Source organism: Lepisosteus platostomus, chromosome 5 (genome assembly GCF_059453375.1).
Source record: "Lepisosteus platostomus isolate fLepPlt1 chromosome 5, fLepPlt1.hap1, whole genome shotgun sequence".
Taxonomy (NCBI): domain Eukaryota; kingdom Metazoa; phylum Chordata; class Actinopteri; order Semionotiformes; family Lepisosteidae; genus Lepisosteus; species Lepisosteus platostomus.
The window spans coordinates 34,433,757-34,451,508 of NC_142615.1; the positions used below are offsets into that span (position 1 = coordinate 34,433,757).

Sequence of the window (17,752 nt, forward strand, 5' to 3'; positions counted from 1 at the left end):
TAATAATAATAATAATAATAAACTTTATTTTATATAGCGCCTTTAAAGGTGGCTTCTCAAAGCGCTTTACAGGATGACAATAACAATAAATAAGAAGACTACAACAATAAATAAGAAAATTTCACAAGACAGGACACAATTATAATTACAACAATACAACAATAACAATAGAGGAGACCGTGGAAGATGGTATTAAGAAGAGCAGAGGGGTGAAGAATGGAACCAGTTAAGTAAAGGCTTTACTGAAGAAGAAAGTTTTGAGTCTGGATTTGAAGGAGTTTAGAGAAGGTGACTCTCTAATATCCTTGGGTAAAGAGTTCCAGAGCTTGGGGGCATAGCAGGAGAAGGCCCTGTCGCCCATACAATGTAGACGGGCTTGGGGGACAGTAAGGAGGGCAGAATTTGAAGAGCGGAGGTTGCGAGGTGGGGAGTAGGGCGATAAAAGTTCAGACAGGTATTGAGGTGCCAAGCCATGTAAAGCCTTGTAGGTGAGCATGAGGATTTTAAAGTCTACGCGGAATTTGACCGGAAGCCAGTGCAAGGACTCCAGGATAGGAGTAATGTGAACACTTGTACTAGACCTGGTCAGGATTCTGGCTGCTGAATTTTGGACATACTGCAGCTTGTTCAGAGTAGATTTAGATACACCAGGGAGCAGAGCATTGCAGTAGTCAATTCGAGAGAATACAAATATGTTGATCAGCTTTTCAGCCACAGTTAATGATAGCATAGGGCGTAGTCTTGCGATATTTCTAAGGTGAAAAAAAGATGTTTTGACAGTATGCTGTACATGTGGGTCGAATGTTAAGCCAGAATCGAATATAACCCCAAGGTTTTTCAATTTTGATTGAAGCTCAAGTACAGAGCCATCTACAGACAGGGTTACAGGACTGGCTTTACGAAGTTGATGGGGGGTACCAATAAGCATGACTTCAGTCTTGTCACAGTTAAGATGAAGGAAGTTTTGAGTCATCCAAATTTTTATGTCAGAGATGCAATTAGATAGGATAGAGACAGCCACGTCAGTGTCGGGTTTGGTATGGATGTATATTTGAGTATCGTCAGCGTAAAAATGAAAGCTGAGGCCATGTGATCTTAAAAGCTGACCAAGTGGGAACATGTAAATGCTGAAGAGCAAGGGGCCCAGTATTGAGCCCTGGGGGACACCAGACTTGACAAGACCGATTTCAGACCTGTACCCATTGAGAGAGACAAAGTGACAGCGATCAGTGAGGTAAGACTTAAACCATTTGAGGGCAGTGTCAGAGACTCCAAACACAGTCTCGAGACGAGAAAGCAAGATGTTATGGTCAACAGTGTCAAAGGCAGCACTGAGATCAAGAAGGATGAGTATGGAAAGAGAACCAGAATCAGAAGCTATTAGGAGATCGTTGGTGACTTTGACTAGGGCGGTTTCTGTGCTGTGAAGTTGACGGAAGCCAGATTGGAGGGGTTCGAAAAGGTTGTTTGTCATGAGGTGGTTATGTAACTGAAGTGTGACAGCACGTTCTAGAATTTTAGAGAGAAAGGGTAAGTTGGAGATGGGGCGAAAGTTGTTAAGATTGTCGAGAGCCATGTTAGGCTTCTTTGGCACTGGGGTAATAGCAGCAGTTTTGAGGACCGTTGGTACAATGCCGGTTCTCAAGGATTCATGTATTATATTGAGGACAATGGGACAGAGAGAAGAGAAACAGGACTGGAATAAAGTGGTGGGAATGGGATCTAAAATAGATGTGGTGGGTTTCATGCGCGTAACTAGTTTGTTTAGGGATGCTGAGTCAAGAAGAGAGAAGCTGGAGAGACGGGAACCAGAGAAGTTGGATGAGGAGGGAGGAGGTGTGGAAATTATATCCGTAGTGGAGAGAATGTGATGCCGGATGTTGTCAATCTTAGAACTAAAGAAATCTAAGAATGTGTTGCAAAGTTGTGATGAGGCAGGTAATGTGGTAGGGCAGTTTGGCTTGAGCAGTCTGTTGATGGTGGAGAAAAGATGTCTGGGATTGTTTTGGTGATTTTCAATGATGTGAGAGAAGTAGGTGGATCTAGCAGACTCTATAGTAACCTACTACTCTAACCCAGACTCTATAGTAAATATCAGAAAAGTGTAAGTTGACGGAAAAGAAGGAGAAAAATATGGAAAAAGCTGAGTTTTTCAGAGGGAATTTGGGGCGAAGACGCCTGTAAAGAAAGCATATATGAGTGTTGATTGGCAAAAGCACAAGCATGTAGCTCCCACCCTGGTGCACGGCCGGCACCAGTGGTGGCAGATACATGACGAAAAAGAAAGAAATTGGGATGTGACTTAAAAGTGTGTTTACGGGGAAAATAAAAACCCGGAAAAAAAATATACTTTACTCACTACGAAAGACTATAGGAAAAAAAGCTAGAAGAGGCAGTACAGGAGAATGAGAAACTAAAGAAGGAATTAACTCCTGGTCACGCTGCACTGGTTAATGTGCTGCAGACGGCGACTAAGTTATGTCCTGCTCTCCCACAGGGGAACAAACAGGCAGGAAACGAAAATAATTGGGATCAATTCCCTCAGTGGCCATATGGAGAAGGGGGGTCTGATTGGGATAACACTTGGTATGAGTGTGATAAAAACGGATCAGGGTCTCCCCTGTTAGAGGGAGGGCGCCCGCAGATCTGTACTCTCACTCGAAGTGGGAAAGGACTTGATGTAGCAGGGGCTGGCGCCGTTGATGACAGTGCCACTCTAACACTGTCTCGCACCCCGTCGAGGGGGTCTGCAATCGCACCTACCTTCCCTGATTTCCCCCATACGATCAAATCCAAAACCGTAAGATATTGACCGGTGGGCTAAAGTACCGCACCCGAAATTAGAAATGCAGCGAACCTGGAGTGCGCTTCAGGAATTAAAAGGATTCATTTAAAAGTAAAACAAGAATACAGCACATTGTATTACGAAGAGAAAAATATATTCTCGATGTGTATGTGTGTTTTATGAATTTGTGTGCCGGCATGTATGTGTGTAACTGTGAGTTTTGGTCTACTAAATGACGGTGTGAGTGTGTTTAGCCAGCGGGACTGGCTAGAGACGTAACTAAAGAGACTTGACGAAAATCAACTTAAGGAGATTGGAAAATATAAGAGCGTCTGAAACGTATAAGTACAGTACAGGTGGACGTAAAAGTAGTTAAACAGTTTTTGTATTATTATAAATTATTATAAATTGTAATTTATACAATTAGTTGGAATAGTGGAAACAATTTGGTTTTATTCGAATGTCTCGAAACCAGACATGCTGAAACGCTGTAGGTTTAGAATCGAGACTGGGGAGAATAACGTCTTGTGAGAAAATCTGTTTACCTAACGATTAGATCCTGTAAATCCCTTGTAGCCTCCCTAAGTCTGTCCCAGTCCAGTGGATAAAAATGTACTGTTAATGGAGTGTTGGTTTCTCTGTTAGGGGATACTGGAGCACTACTGTCCTGCTTGTTTCACTCCTCTGTTCAACAGTGTACTATAGAGAAATGTATATGGGAAGATGGCAGGAGGCCACAGGAGTATTGGGACAGCAAGTTTTACTTGCCGAGTACCAGATTTTAATGGGTGGTTTTATTCCAGATCTATTGGGTTGGAATATTATGCATTACAAAGAATGACTATGCAGAACAGGGTATCACGTGGCTTCAACTGGCTGTGATCACTCAGTATGTTGATGGTATTCTGAGTGCTTCCCCTGACGAGGAAACCCACAAGTCTGAGTTGCTTCAGCTTTTGAGTGTCTAATAGAAGCAGTTATGATAAGGCCCTTTTGTGTCTAGCATTGTGAAATTTTAACAGGGCCTGGGTGCAATGTTTTTTACAGGGTGAGCACAACTCTTAACAGATCTGCTTAAGGGGGGAGTGCAGTACAAGGACAAGATTGCCTTGGTTCCTGCAGCAAAAGCCGCCTTTAATAATTTGAAACAAGTTCTCTTACAGGTGCTGAGACTGGGGTTTCCTCAGATGGATCAACCATTCCTTTGTATTATTGCAAGTAGCTGACAGAGGCCACCCAAGGAGCCCGCGAGCAGGTCCTGGATGCGTGGGGACCACCACCTGAAGGAGGGCACAACCTCATCCCAGGAGAGTGGGTGTGGATCAGGAAATTTCCTTCACAGGTTCTCCAGCCCAGGTGGGACGGACCCTACCAGATCCTGTTGACAACCGAGTCTGCAGTTCGAGTGGAAGGAAAAGATCGCTGGATCCACGCGTCACACTGCCGACGAGCCTCATCCCCGGACCCAGAATGAAATCATTTCTGTCAATAATGATAATTGTTGCTGTAGAACTATGTTCCGCAGGGATTAATGATCATCTCTCCCACAAAGGAGAACATGGAATTAATTCCTTTTTAGGCCTCTCCTATCTGACAGCTAAGAAAACCAACCAAAGTGCCTGCTGGGTGTGTGCCGCATTACCCAAATATGTACAGGGAGGACTTCCTATGGGGGCCATTCCTTGGCGTCTCGAGGAAGTCATAGGCATGATCATTTGGAGGGATAATTTAGGAGATTTTAATATGACAAACTATGGGGGTTGCCATAACACGACTTTAACCTGCACAACATTACAATATCTACAGGAGCGAGGCTTAGAGCCCACGAGTTTCACAGGCTCTTACGCTCCTAAATATAACAGAAGCCATACACCACCATACCTGACTCTCAATAAGGAACGTGAGGGAAACATATGTTTTCAGCACACTAATGGTCTGCACTTGGTTGGATGGAGTCGTTGCCAACTTACCATCGCTGCAAATATATCCACCTCTACCTTCCAAATTCCAGGATGGGATCGGCACACCCCACAATTCAGTATAAGTTTCTTATTTTCAGAGGCATGGGGAGCGCCAAACGGAACATATTTCATTTGTGGAAAACGAGCCTACCCATGGTTGCCAGCCCAGTGGTCTGGCTCATGTAATTTAGGATATGGGGTTCCTCATATCCGTGTTCAAACCCACAGCCCCTTCGGACCTAACCACAGACCACAAAGAAAATTGGCTGATTGGGAATATTATTTAGGTATAATATTTCCACAAGCCGGCATGAACTTTCTGAGTCGAGAGTTAATTCAAATGGCCTCGACTTTAGAAGAATTAGCAAATTCTACCTCATCTAGTCTGAAGGCTGTTAATGATGAGATGGTAGCCCTCAGAACAGTGGCCATGCAGAACCTACTAGCTTTAGATTATGTACTGGCGGCCCAAGGAGGAACTTGTGCAGTAATTGGCACTGAATGCTGCACATATATTCCTGATAATTCTGAGCACATCTCAGATCTGGCCCAACACATTTACAATGAGGGACAGAAATATCAGGACTATTATACTGAAAATTGGGGAATTGGGTCTTGGGTAAAGTCTGTGTTTGGGGCCTGGGGTGGAACCTTTTTATAGTGTTTATCTGTAGGAGTAGTATTGTTTATATGTATAATTGTAATCATCACATTCACAAAAACATGTATCACATCTTGCTATAACCGTGGAACGAACAATGTCATGGCAATACATACCTGTTCGCCAAGAAAGGAAAGATCTGCCCTGACATTGTATGTATAAAAATAGGCTACACTGACGTATGCCATATTTTATAAGGGGGGAATGAAGAAAGATGTGAAGACGGGGGTTTGAATTTAATCTTTTCTGTAGGGGGTTTAGACTTCCAAGTCACAAGCAGGGGTTTATGGCAGGAAAGGGGGTTAACTGATAAGGATTGCAGATGCCAGCTAGGAACCCCCCTGGGTGTAATGTTAAACTGACCATTTGCCCAGAACATCATAAACTGGCCAAATACCATGAACCCCCCTCTTTACCATCAGACCGAGTGACGTCAGAAACGGAGAAGAAAACTGTATATAACCCAAAAGTTTGTAACAATACGGTGAACAATACTTCGGTTTTGTTGTTTCTTGCGGGAAACAAGACTTCGGCTTTATTGTTCCTTGCATGCAATAAACTCATCTGTTTTACTTCATCTCGGGATCAAGAACCTTATTTCTTCTGTTACAACAAATTTGGCGTAGTCGGCGGATGCTCCAGAAGGCGCAGAACTTCCCATCGGCAGGAGAGACGGTCAGCGCGCACATAACTAAGAGGTAAGGACTCCTCTTTTATTTAAAAGTCCCGACTCTCTCTGACCGATTGGGAAATCTATGCTCCCTGCAAGAATCGCCCGAGATGACGGAGTAAACGTGAGTTTCTGAATTCCTCTGGCCCGGGGAAGGCACCGGTGTATGTAATGGGTTGTTTGCTGTAAGCCCAGAATTTGGTCTGGCAGGGGTTCCGCGGTATTGTGTACAGGCGTTCGAAGCTGGTGTATGCCTTAATTGCGCGTGGAGTTTTGAACGGGTTTTGGACCCTTACCGTGAAGTTCAGGACTGGTGTGGGTCTTAATTGCACCCGGAGTTCTGAAGGTCAGAACTGGTTTGGGTCTTAATTGCACCCGGAGTTCTGAGGCTCTGAATCGGTGTGGGCCTTAATTGCGCCCGGGGTTCTAGAGCAAGTGGTGCATTAAATGCACGTAGTTCAGGACTGGTGTGGGTCTTAATTGCACCCGGAGTTCTGAAGGTCAGAACTGGTTTGGGTCTTAATTGCACCCGGAGTTCTGTGGCTCGGGATCGGTGTGGGCCTTAATTGCGCCCGGGGTTCTGGAGCTGAGTGGTGCATTAAATGCACGTATAATCCAGGATTGGTGTGGGCTTTAATTACGCCCGGGGTCCTGAGATTAGCTACGCCTTGATCGTGCACAGATTGGAATGGCGTGGTTTCTGGCGTGGCGTGTTTTTTTTTTTTGTTTTAAAGGAAGCAGGAGTGGAGGAGATATATGTATATATGTTTTTGGTGTTTTCCTTGTTTGTGAAATACATATACACACGCGCGACACTGGCATGGGCGCACCTCATGGTGGGGAGCGGGGCATTAAGTGGCAGGATTTGGGGGACGTTGAGACCCGAGAATCGCCCTGATTGAGCTCAGTGCGTAAGTCCACCCCGGGGCAAAAGCAGCGATGCTGGCGTTCTGGGGATGGTGAATTACTGATCAAGAAAGGGGGTTTTCGAGGTCTCGTTTCTTACCTGTGAACAGTGCGGTGTAAATCCTCTCTAAAGTCTCTGAGAGGTATTTAGATCCGGAGGTAACAGACGCCCTTGGCTGAATGAGTGCAGTAATGCACAGGTTTTTCCAAGTGAAAACATCCCCCTACTGAATGAGCTGTTACCTCACACACGAGAAAAGTAAATCTTAAAGAGACCGAACATGTGCGCTAACTGATGGTTTGAGAAAGTGGTGGAAGGGTCCGTTTAAATAATAATAATAATAATAATAAACTTTATTTTATATAGCGCCTTTAAAGGTGGCTTCTCAAAGCGCTTTACAGGATGACAATAACAATAAATAAGAAGACTACAACAATAAATAAGAAAATTTCACAAGACAGGACACAATTATAATTACAACAATACAACAATAACAATAGAGGAGACCGTGGAAGATGGTATTAAGAAGAGCAGAGGGGTGAAGAATGGAACCAGTTAAGTAAAGGCTTTACTGAAGAAGAAAGTTTTGAGTCTGGATTTGAAGGAGTTTAGAGAAGGTGACTCTCTAATATCCTTGGGTAAAGAGTTCCAGAGCTTGGGGGCATAGCAGGAGAAGGCCCTGTCGCCCATACAATGTAGACGGGCTTGGGGGACAGTAAGGAGGGCAGAATTTGAAGAGCGGAGGTTGCGAGGTGGGGAGTAGGGCGATAAAAGTTCAGACAGGTATTGAGGTGCCAAGCCATGTAAAGCCTTGTAGGTGAGCATGAGGATTTTAAAGTCTACGCGGAATTTGACCGGAAGCCAGTGCAAGGACTCCAGGATAGGAGTAATGTGAACACTTGTACTAGACCTGGTCAGGATTCTGGCTGCTGAATTTTGGACATACTGCAGCTTGTTCAGAGTAGATTTAGATACACCAGGGAGCAGAGCATTGCAGTAGTCAATTCGAGAGAATACAAATATGTTGATCAGCTTTTCAGCCACAGTTAATGATAGCATAGGGCGTAGTCTTGCGATATTTCTAAGGTGAAAAAAAGATGTTTTGACAGTATGCTGTACATGTGGGTCGAATGTTAAGCCAGAATCGAATATAACCCCAAGGTTTTTCAATTTTGATTGAAGCTCAAGTACAGAGCCATCTACAGACAGGGTTACAGGACTGGCTTTACGAAGTTGATGGGGGGTACCAATAAGCATGACTTCAGTCTTGTCACAGTTAAGATGAAGGAAGTTTTGAGTCATCCAAATTTTTATGTCAGAGATGCAATTAGATAGGATAGAGACAGCCACGTCAGTGTCGGGTTTGGTATGGATGTATATTTGAGTATCGTCAGCGTAAAAATGAAAGCTGAGGCCATGTGATCTTAAAAGCTGACCAAGTGGGAACATGTAAATGCTGAAGAGCAAGGGGCCCAGTATTGAGCCCTGGGGGACACCAGACTTGACAAGACCGATTTCAGACCTGTACCCATTGAGAGAGACAAAGTGACAGCGATCAGTGAGGTAAGACTTAAACCATTTGAGGGCAGTGTCAGAGACTCCAAACACAGTCTCGAGACGAGAAAGCAAGATGTTATGGTCAACAGTGTCAAAGGCAGCACTGAGATCAAGAAGGATGAGTATGGAAAGAGAACCAGAATCAGAAGCTATTAGGAGATCGTTGGTGACTTTGACTAGGGCGGTTTCTGTGCTGTGAAGTTGACGGAAGCCAGATTGGAGGGGTTCGAAAAGGTTGTTTGTCATGAGGTGGTTATGTAACTGAAGTGTGACAGCACGTTCTAGAATTTTAGAGAGAAAGGGTAAGTTGGAGATGGGGCGAAAGTTGTTAAGATTGTCGAGAGCCATGTTAGGCTTCTTTGGCACTGGGGTAATAGCAGCAGTTTTGAGGACCGTTGGTACAATGCCGGTTCTCAAGGATTCATGTATTATATTGAGGACAATGGGACAGAGAGAAGAGAAACAGGACTGGAATAAAGTGGTGGGAATGGGATCTAAAATAGATGTGGTGGGTTTCATGCGCGTAACTAGTTTGTTTAGGGATGCTGAGTCAAGAAGAGAGAAGCTGGAGAGACGGGAACCAGAGAAGTTGGATGAGGAGGGAGGAGGTGTGGAAATTATATCCGTAGTGGAGAGAATGTGATGCCGGATGTTGTCAATCTTAGAACTAAAGAAATCTAAGAATGTGTTGCAAAGTTGTGATGAGGCAGGTAATGTGGTAGGGCAGTTTGGCTTGAGCAGTCTGTTGATGGTGGAGAAAAGATGTCTGGGATTGTTTTGGTGATTTTCAATGATGTGAGAGAAGTAGGTGGATCTAGCAGACTCTATAGTAACCTACTACTCTAACCCAGACTCTATAGTAAATATCAGAAAAGTGTAAGTTGACGGAAAAGAAGGAGAAAAATATGGAAAAAGCTGAGTTTTTCAGAGGGAATTTGGGGCGAAGACGCCTGTAAAGAAAGCATATATGAGTGTTGATTGGCAAAAGCACAAGCATGTAGCTCCCACCCTGGTGCACGGCCGGCACCAGTGGTGGCAGATACATGACGAAAAAGAAAGAAATTGGGATGTGACTTAAAAGTGTGTTTACGGGGAAAATAAAAACCCGGAAAAAAAATATACTTTACTCACTACGAAAGAGTATAGGAAAAAAAGCTAGAAGAGGCAGTACAGGAGAATGAGAAACTAAAGAAGGAATTAACTCCTGGTCACGCTGCACTGGTTAATGTGCTGCAGACGGCGACTAAGTTATGTCCTGCTCTCCCACAGGGGAACAAACAGGCAGGAAACGAAAATAATTGGGATCAATTCCCTCAGTGGCCATATGGAGAAGGGGGGTCTGATTGGGATAACACTTGGTATGAGTGTGATAAAAACGGATCAGGGTCTCCCCTGTTAGAGGGAGGGCGCCCGCAGATCTGTACTCTCACTCGAAGTGGGAAAGGACTTGATGTAGCAGGGGCTGGCGCCGTTGATGACAGTGCCACTCTAACACTGTCTCGCACCCCGTCGAGGGGGTCTGCAATCGCACCTACCTTCCCTGATTTCCCCCATACGATCAAATCCAAAACCGTAAGATATTGACCGGTGGGCTAAAGTACCGCACCCGAAATTAGAAATGCAGCGAACCTGGAGTGCGCTTCAGGAATTAAAAGGATTCATTTAAAAGTAAAACAAGAATACAGCACATTGTATTACGAAGAGAAAAATATATTCTCGATGTGTATGTGTGTTTTATGAATTTGTGTGCCGGCATGTATGTGTGTAACTGTGAGTTTTGGTCTACTAAATGACGGTGTGAGTGTGTTTAGCCAGCGGGACTGGCTAGAGACGTAACTAAAGAGACTTGACGAAAATCAACTTAAGGAGATTGGAAAATATAAGAGCGTCTGAAACGTATAAGTACAGTACAGGTGGACGTAAAAGTAGTTAAACAGTTTTTGTATTATTATAAATTATTATAAATTGTAATTTATACAATTAGTTGGAATAGTGGAAACAATTTGGTTTTATTCGAATGTCTCGAAACCAGACATGCTGAAACGCTGTAGGTTTAGAATCGAGACTGGGGAGAATAACGTCTTGTGAGAAAATCTGTTTACCTAACGATTAGATCCTGTAAATCCCTTGTAGCCTCCCTAAGTCTGTCCCAGTCCAGTGGATAAAAATGTACTGTTAATGGAGTGTTGGTTTCTCTGTTAGGGGATACTGGAGCACTACTGTCCTGCTTGTTTCACTCCTCTGTTCAACAGTGTACTATAGAGAAATGTATATGGGAAGATGGCAGGAGGCCACAGGAGTATTGGGACAGCAAGTTTTACTTGCCGAGTACCAGATTTTAATGGGTGGTTTTATTCCAGATCTATTGGGTTGGAATATTATGCATTACAAAGAATGACTATGCAGAACAGGGTATCACGTGGCTTCAACTGGCTGTGATCACTCAGTATGTTGATGGTATTCTGAGTGCTTCCCCTGACGAGGAAACCCACAAGTCTGAGTTGCTTCAGCTTTTGAGTGTCTAATAGAAGCAGTTATGATAAGGCCCTTTTGTGTCTAGCATTGTGAAATTTTAACAGGGCCTGGGTGCAATGTTTTTTACAGGGTGAGCACAACTCTTAACAGATCTGCTTAAGGGGGGAGTGCAGTACAAGGACAAGATTGCCTTGGTTCCTGCAGCAAAAGCCGCCTTTAATAATTTGAAACAAGTTCTCTTACAGGTGCTGAGACTGGGGTTTCCTCAGATGGATCAACCATTCCTTTGTATTATTGCAAGTAGCTGACAGAGGCCACCCAAGGAGCCCGCGAGCAGGTCCTGGATGCGTGGGGACCACCACCTGAAGGAGGGCACAACCTCATCCCAGGAGAGTGGGTGTGGATCAGGAAATTTCCTTCACAGGTTCTCCAGCCCAGGTGGGACGGACCCTACCAGATCCTGTTGACAACCGAGTCTGCAGTTCGAGTGGAAGGAAAAGATCGCTGGATCCACGCGTCACACTGCCGACGAGCCTCATCCCCGGACCCAGAATGAAATCATTTCTGTCAATAATGATAATTGTTGCTGTAGAACTATGTTCCGCAGGGATTAATGATCATCTCTCCCACAAAGGAGAACATGGAATTAATTCCTTTTTAGGCCTCTCCTATCTGACAGCTAAGAAAACCAACCAAAGTGCCTGCTGGGTGTGTGCCGCATTACCCAAATATGTACAGGGAGGACTTCCTATGGGGGCCATTCCTTGGCGTCTCGAGGAAGTCATAGGCATGATCATTTGGAGGGATAATTTAGGAGATTTTAATATGACAAACTATGGGGGTTGCCATAACACGACTTTAACCTGCACAACATTACAATATCTACAGGAGCGAGGCTTAGAGCCCACGAGTTTCACAGGCTCTTACGCTCCTAAATATAACAGAAGCCATACACCACCATACCTGACTCTCAATAAGGAACGTGAGGGAAACATATGTTTTCAGCACACTAATGGTCTGCACTTGGTTGGATGGAGTCGTTGCCAACTTACCATCGCTGCAAATATATCCACCTCTACCTTCCAAATTCCAGGATGGGATCGGCACACCCCACAATTCAGTATAAGTTTCTTATTTTCAGAGGCATGGGGAGCGCCAAACGGAACATATTTCATTTGTGGAAAACGAGCCTACCCATGGTTGCCAGCCCAGTGGTCTGGCTCATGTAATTTAGGATATGGGGTTCCTCATATCCGTGTTCAAACCCACAGCCCCTTTGGACCTAACCACAGACCACAAAGAAAATTGGCTGATTGGGAATATTATTTAGGTATAATATTTCCACAAGCCGGCATGAACTTTCTGAGTCGAGAGTTAATTCAAATGGCCTCGACTTTAGAAGAATTAGCAAATTCTACCTCATCTAGTCTGAAGGCTGTTAATGATGAGATGGTAGCCCTCAGAACAGTGGCCATGCAGAACCTACTAGCTTTAGATTATGTACTGGCGGCCCAAGGAGGAACTTGTGCAGTAATTGGCACTGAATGCTGCACATATATTCCTGATAATTCTGAGCACATCTCAGATCTGGCCCAACACATTTACAATGAGGGACAGAAATATCAGGACTATTATACTGAAAATTGGGGAATTGGGTCTTGGGTAAAGTCTGTGTTTGGGGCCTGGGGTGGAACCTTTTTATAGTGTTTATCTGTAGGAGTAGTATTGTTTATATGTATAATTGTAATCATCACATTCACAAAAACATGTATCACATCTTGCTATAACCGTGGAACGAACAATGTCATGGCAATACATACCTGTTCGCCAAGAAAGGAAAGATCTGCCCTGACATTGTATGTATAAAAATAGGCTACACTGACGTATGCCATATTTTATAAGGGGGGAATGAAGAAAGATGTGAAGACGGGGGTTTGAATTTAATCTTTTCTGTAGGGGGTTTAGACTTCCAAGTCACAAGCAGGGGTTTATGGCAGGAAAGGGGGTTAACTGATAAGGATTGCAGATGCCAGCTAGGAACCCCCCTGGGTGTAATGTTAAACTGACCATTTGCCCAGAACATCATAAACTGGCCAAATACCATGAACCCCCCTCTTTACCATCAGACCGAGTGACGTCAGAAACGGAGAAGAAAACTGTATATAACCCAAAAGTTTGTAACAATACGGTGAACAATACTTCGGTTTTGTTGTTTCTTGCGGAAACTTCCCCTTTCCCTAAGAGAAAACAGATTACATCAAAAAGCGAAAGAAGAAGCGCTAGATATGTTATTTAAAGCTTATCAGTTACTTTCAGCTAATTCTAACGACCCAGACAGCATATATTGTTTTGGTACATTCTCTTCTAAAGTAACCTAAACAGTGTACTTTGTTGACGCACTGTTTTCTAAAATTCTGCACGTACTGTAGCACAGCAATTACATCCTTGAAATATATTATATTAAAGCACCAATATATTTTTTTGCAAAGCTCTCTACATTTTAAAAACCAATTTACTTATTAGATTTCCACTTCAAGACTTGTTCAGCTGGCGTTCGGGGAGTCGCGTTTTTCAGAATTTTATTGAGATCGTTTTCCACAGAGCTCAGATGTCAAAGCACAGCAGCAGCTCTCCACAGCGATCTTCTATAGCGCCCTTTCTCCCACAGCTCCGTCCTCATTGGAAGGAAGCAAGAGTGAAAGGCTGAAGTGAAATAGAGCGGGGACGAAGGCAGTTAAGAGAGAGAACGTGGGAAGAAGAGAAAAACGCAAGGGAAAAACAGCAGCGTCATAAAAGAGGTGACGGAGCTGTCCTCTCTATAAGAAGGGTGCCAGTGAGCCCTGCTCTCGCTTACGGCCACACCCCCTTGAGCACGCCTGATCTCGTCTGATCTTGGAAGCTAAGCAGGGGTGGGATTAGTTAGTACTTGGATGGGAGATCTCCTGGGAATACCAGGTGCTGTAAGCTTTTAAGCGCAGGAGGCACCCTATCCCCGCTCGCTCACACTGGTCCTGCGGACTCAAAGAAACAGTTGCAGGGTTGTTGCTGTCCAATCCACGCTCTCTGGCTAGGTGCCAGGCTGTGCTGTGCAGTTTGCGATGGTGCGCTGCAGATGCTAACTGACCGGCTACTTAGTGTTGGCTTTAACTAGCAAAGTTTGTGCACAGGAGAAAAGATGACTGTGGGTCCCAGCAAGTCAGGAAGAGGACCGGTTCGTTCCTGATGAAGAGCTAGTTCTGAATAGTGATTCAGCTGTCCACAGTTCCGACCTGTTCACAAGGCTTGCTGCTGGTGCTTACCTCAGGTGGATCCTCTGGTTACTCTCTGGCAACCTCCGCTCTAGACTCTTAGAACAAAAGAAAGTTCTGGCACTCGGACACACTGGCCGTTCCGTGGTTCTCCGGGCTGAGTCTTAGGATGGTCAGGAGGCGCGCTGCGAGAATGTCCTGCCCTTGGGATTCTCCTTTGAATTCCCTTTAGAAAAGTCCAGGAAATAGTCTCTCAGGCCCTCTGTGTTGCCTGTTTTTACCTGGAGGAACTTCAGCTCGTTCATTGGCTGAAAGTTCCATGGGCATCAGAGTCCCACGTGGGTTACTCGGCCCTACCAGTCCCTGATTGGTTGATCAAGGTGAGATGTGAGTCACTTACTCCTGACACTTAGGAATGCAGTCCAGATGTCCATCTGGCACTCCCTAGACAGATAGGCGAAAATTGATGACCATTGATCATGATAGCTAGGGTTAGCTAAGTGCATCCCCATTTGGGAGCTGTCCCTTATCAAAAGAAAACATCTTTAAATCAGCCTGCATGAATAGTTTCTCTGTGGCTGCACCACAGAGATGAACAGAGAGATGGGGCCTCATTTGAAAAAGCACAGCAACACTTAATTCTGTCTTATTAACAACCATTGCCACTACAAGTGAAAGGCTGAAGTGAAATAGAGCGGGGACGAAGGCAGTGAAGAGAGAGAACGTGGGAAGAAGAGAAAAACGCAAGGGAAATACAGCAGCGTCATAAAAGAGGTGACGGAGCTGTCCTCTCTATAAGAAGGGTGCCAGTGAGCCCTGGTCTCGCTTACAGCCACACCCCCTTGAGCATGTCTGATCTCGGAAGCTGAACAGGGATGGGCCTGTTTAGTTCTTGGATGGGAGACTGCCTGGGAATACCAGGTGCTGTAAGCTTTTAAGCGCAGGAGGCGCCCTATCCCTGCTCGCTCGCTCACTGCCCTGTTCACACGTGCAGTGCGGCTTTTCCGTCTGTTTATTTGTCAGCTTTGGCGAGACACGGGTGCTTGTGTATCAGCGTGAGCGTTTTTATTCTGATCATGAAAAGTTTTAAAAGTCCGCAAAGGATCGAGGAAAGGTTAATCGCCAGCTGAAAAGAGACACAGCGCTTCGGCTGTGGAGACTTGTTCGGCTGGCGTTCTGGGAGTCGCATTTTTCAGAATTGTATTGAGATCGTTTTCCACAGAGCTCAGATGTCAAAGCACAGCAGCAGCTCTCCACAGCGATCCTCTATAGCGCCCTTTCTCCCGCAGCTCCGTCCTCATTGGAAGGAAGCAAGAGTGAAAGGCCGAAGTGAAATAGAGATGCAGCCATTCAAAATGAGCGTTGAAAACCCGCGGTACAGTAACCAACCCGCAGGGCACCGTAGGGCACCGCGGTAAGTGACTGGCTGGCCAAAATGACTGACAGGGGCACTCGTGGTGCATTGGTTGGTAGTGAAAAGATTTAATCATTTAATGTCTTTACTGTGCACGTTTCAATCCGCTTAGTTTTGAATATTTATGTGGAATTTTACCACTAAAGGGAAATTTTAGTAGCTGAGCATAAAAAGAAGAGGAGCATAACGCATATGAAGGTCATAAACGATATTAATTTAGGAACATAAACATTACTGTATGTACATAAACTGTACTGTGTATGGCTGGTCTTGATAGTTTAAGGAAAAAATACACACCAGTCTTCCATTTCTCCCTAAACATTTTAAGCATGAAAGTTTTATGAAACGGTCCCCAAATATGTGATTGCTGTATAGAATGAATTTTAATTTTTAAAAATTATTTAACACGAAAATTAAGCTGTTTACATCTTCCGCCTGAGAACAGTCACCCGTTGCTACCCAACGCAGAAACATTGCCACTAACTAGCAAAGAGAGGACATTAGCTAGCCAATATGATAAAGAAATAAATGATTATTTTGTTTATTTCTTTTGCACATTTATTTGAACATTTCCATCGATTGTACAAGCACTTGGAAACTGTCCAATCCCTAGTTCATCAAGCATTTACCGGTCTGGCGCCTGTCTGTGTCTTCTAGGATATAATGCCAGCGAACTCTTGTTTTTATGTCCACTATAACTACGCTGGGCAAACGTTCCGAGGTCAAATTCTTCCAGCACGGGGGTACCTTTAAGGCGGAGACGATGGCACCGAAATTTTTTGGCGCGCCTTCTCTTTAAAGGCCTGGCCAAATATGAAGACAGTACGTACAGTTATAATTCAAACGGAATTAAAAACTACACATCCCAGTTACCATGGTGGTGCTTGTGATCATTGCGTTTAACCAACAAAACAGGGCGAAAAATCAGTCACATGACTTTGGGGCAGAGTTTCGAAAGCTTAACCTATCAGCAACAAAGCGAAATTTACACGATAGGCTACCTCAAACTGTCAGTTACAAGACTGTGTATGTCGCTTAAGCCACTCCTATTTGGCATTTTAGTTATGGAGGCGAGAAGACGCCCCCCCCTCTCTGGGTGTCTGATTTGCCGCCATCTTTAACTGTTCGGTGTCCGAATCGGAGTAGCTACGCGTACGAAATAAAGTTAATCCCAACTACAAAACATATATTTTTGTGGTAAGAGGGCGCAAAACATCAGTATTTACTGCTATTAATTACTGTACGATTTATAGTTGAAATCTGAGCCTAGATATAAAGTTAGATATAAGGTTAAAATCTCGACAAAGCAATGTAGGAAATGCAGAGAAAATAAATCCTTTCTGACATCTAAAATCAGTTTCGATCAAGGTCTCTAAAACAAACAAGAAAAAGAGGATTTTCGGAGGGCAATTACGCTGTGTTTATATAGAATAACTGATTTATGAGCAATCTAATTTCTTGTTCGTTTAAAACAGTGAAATGTCAGCTGCAAAAGATCGCACCAGAAACAGCACTATAACACTGAGTATAGTTCCATCCACACAGTGCTGAATTTGCATTAATTACGAAGTACACAAATGTAATTATATCTTATTAATTTCTTGAGATATGCGATTCTTTTAATACAGTCTTTGCTGTGCTCTAGAGGATCCTTGTGATATTTCGAGCTCTGGTTGAATGATAAGTGTCGCAGTTTAAATCATTTTCGTAGTTAGAAATTATGGAACGCTCTGTTAAAAGCAAGGGAGTTTTTATGTCCGTTGCAGTTCTTTTGCAACATGAATATAATTTTATCGTTATTAATTTCTTGAGATACGCGATTCCATATTATAGTCCCTTTTAATCAAATTCTAAAAGTATGCTTGTTGACTCCGGTATCACGTTAGTTAAAGACTTCGATGCTTAAAATGTTTAGGGAGAAATGGAATACTGGTGTGTATGTTTTCTTTAAAGTACCAAGACCAGCCATATACTGTATGTTTAAGTTCTAAAATTAATATCATTTATGGACTTCACACGCGTTGCAGTATGCTCCTATTCTTTTTATGCTCAGGCACTAAGATTTCCCTTCTGC

General features: G+C 43.9%; 2 long non-coding RNA genes and 1 pseudogene across 2 annotated transcripts; all 3 read left to right on the plus strand.

The window, feature by feature from the left end:
- LOC148665776 (uncharacterized) lies at positions 1 to 2,036 on the plus strand. The gene is made up of 2 exons (XR_015936575.1): positions 1 to 309; positions 682 to 2,036. It is a non-coding gene; the product is annotated as an uncharacterized LOC148665776 (long non-coding RNA).
- Positions 2,037 to 7,313: 5,277 nt separating this feature from the next.
- Positions 7,314 to 9,349, plus strand: LOC148665777 (uncharacterized). Its single transcript, XR_015936576.1, has 2 exons — positions 7,314 to 7,622; positions 7,995 to 9,349. It is a non-coding gene; the product is annotated as an uncharacterized LOC148665777 (long non-coding RNA).
- A 4,515-nt stretch (positions 9,350 to 13,864) lies between these two features.
- On the plus strand, positions 13,865 to 13,983 carry LOC148665778 (5S ribosomal RNA; annotated as a pseudogene).
- The last annotated feature ends 3,769 nt before the right edge of the window (positions 13,984 to 17,752 follow it).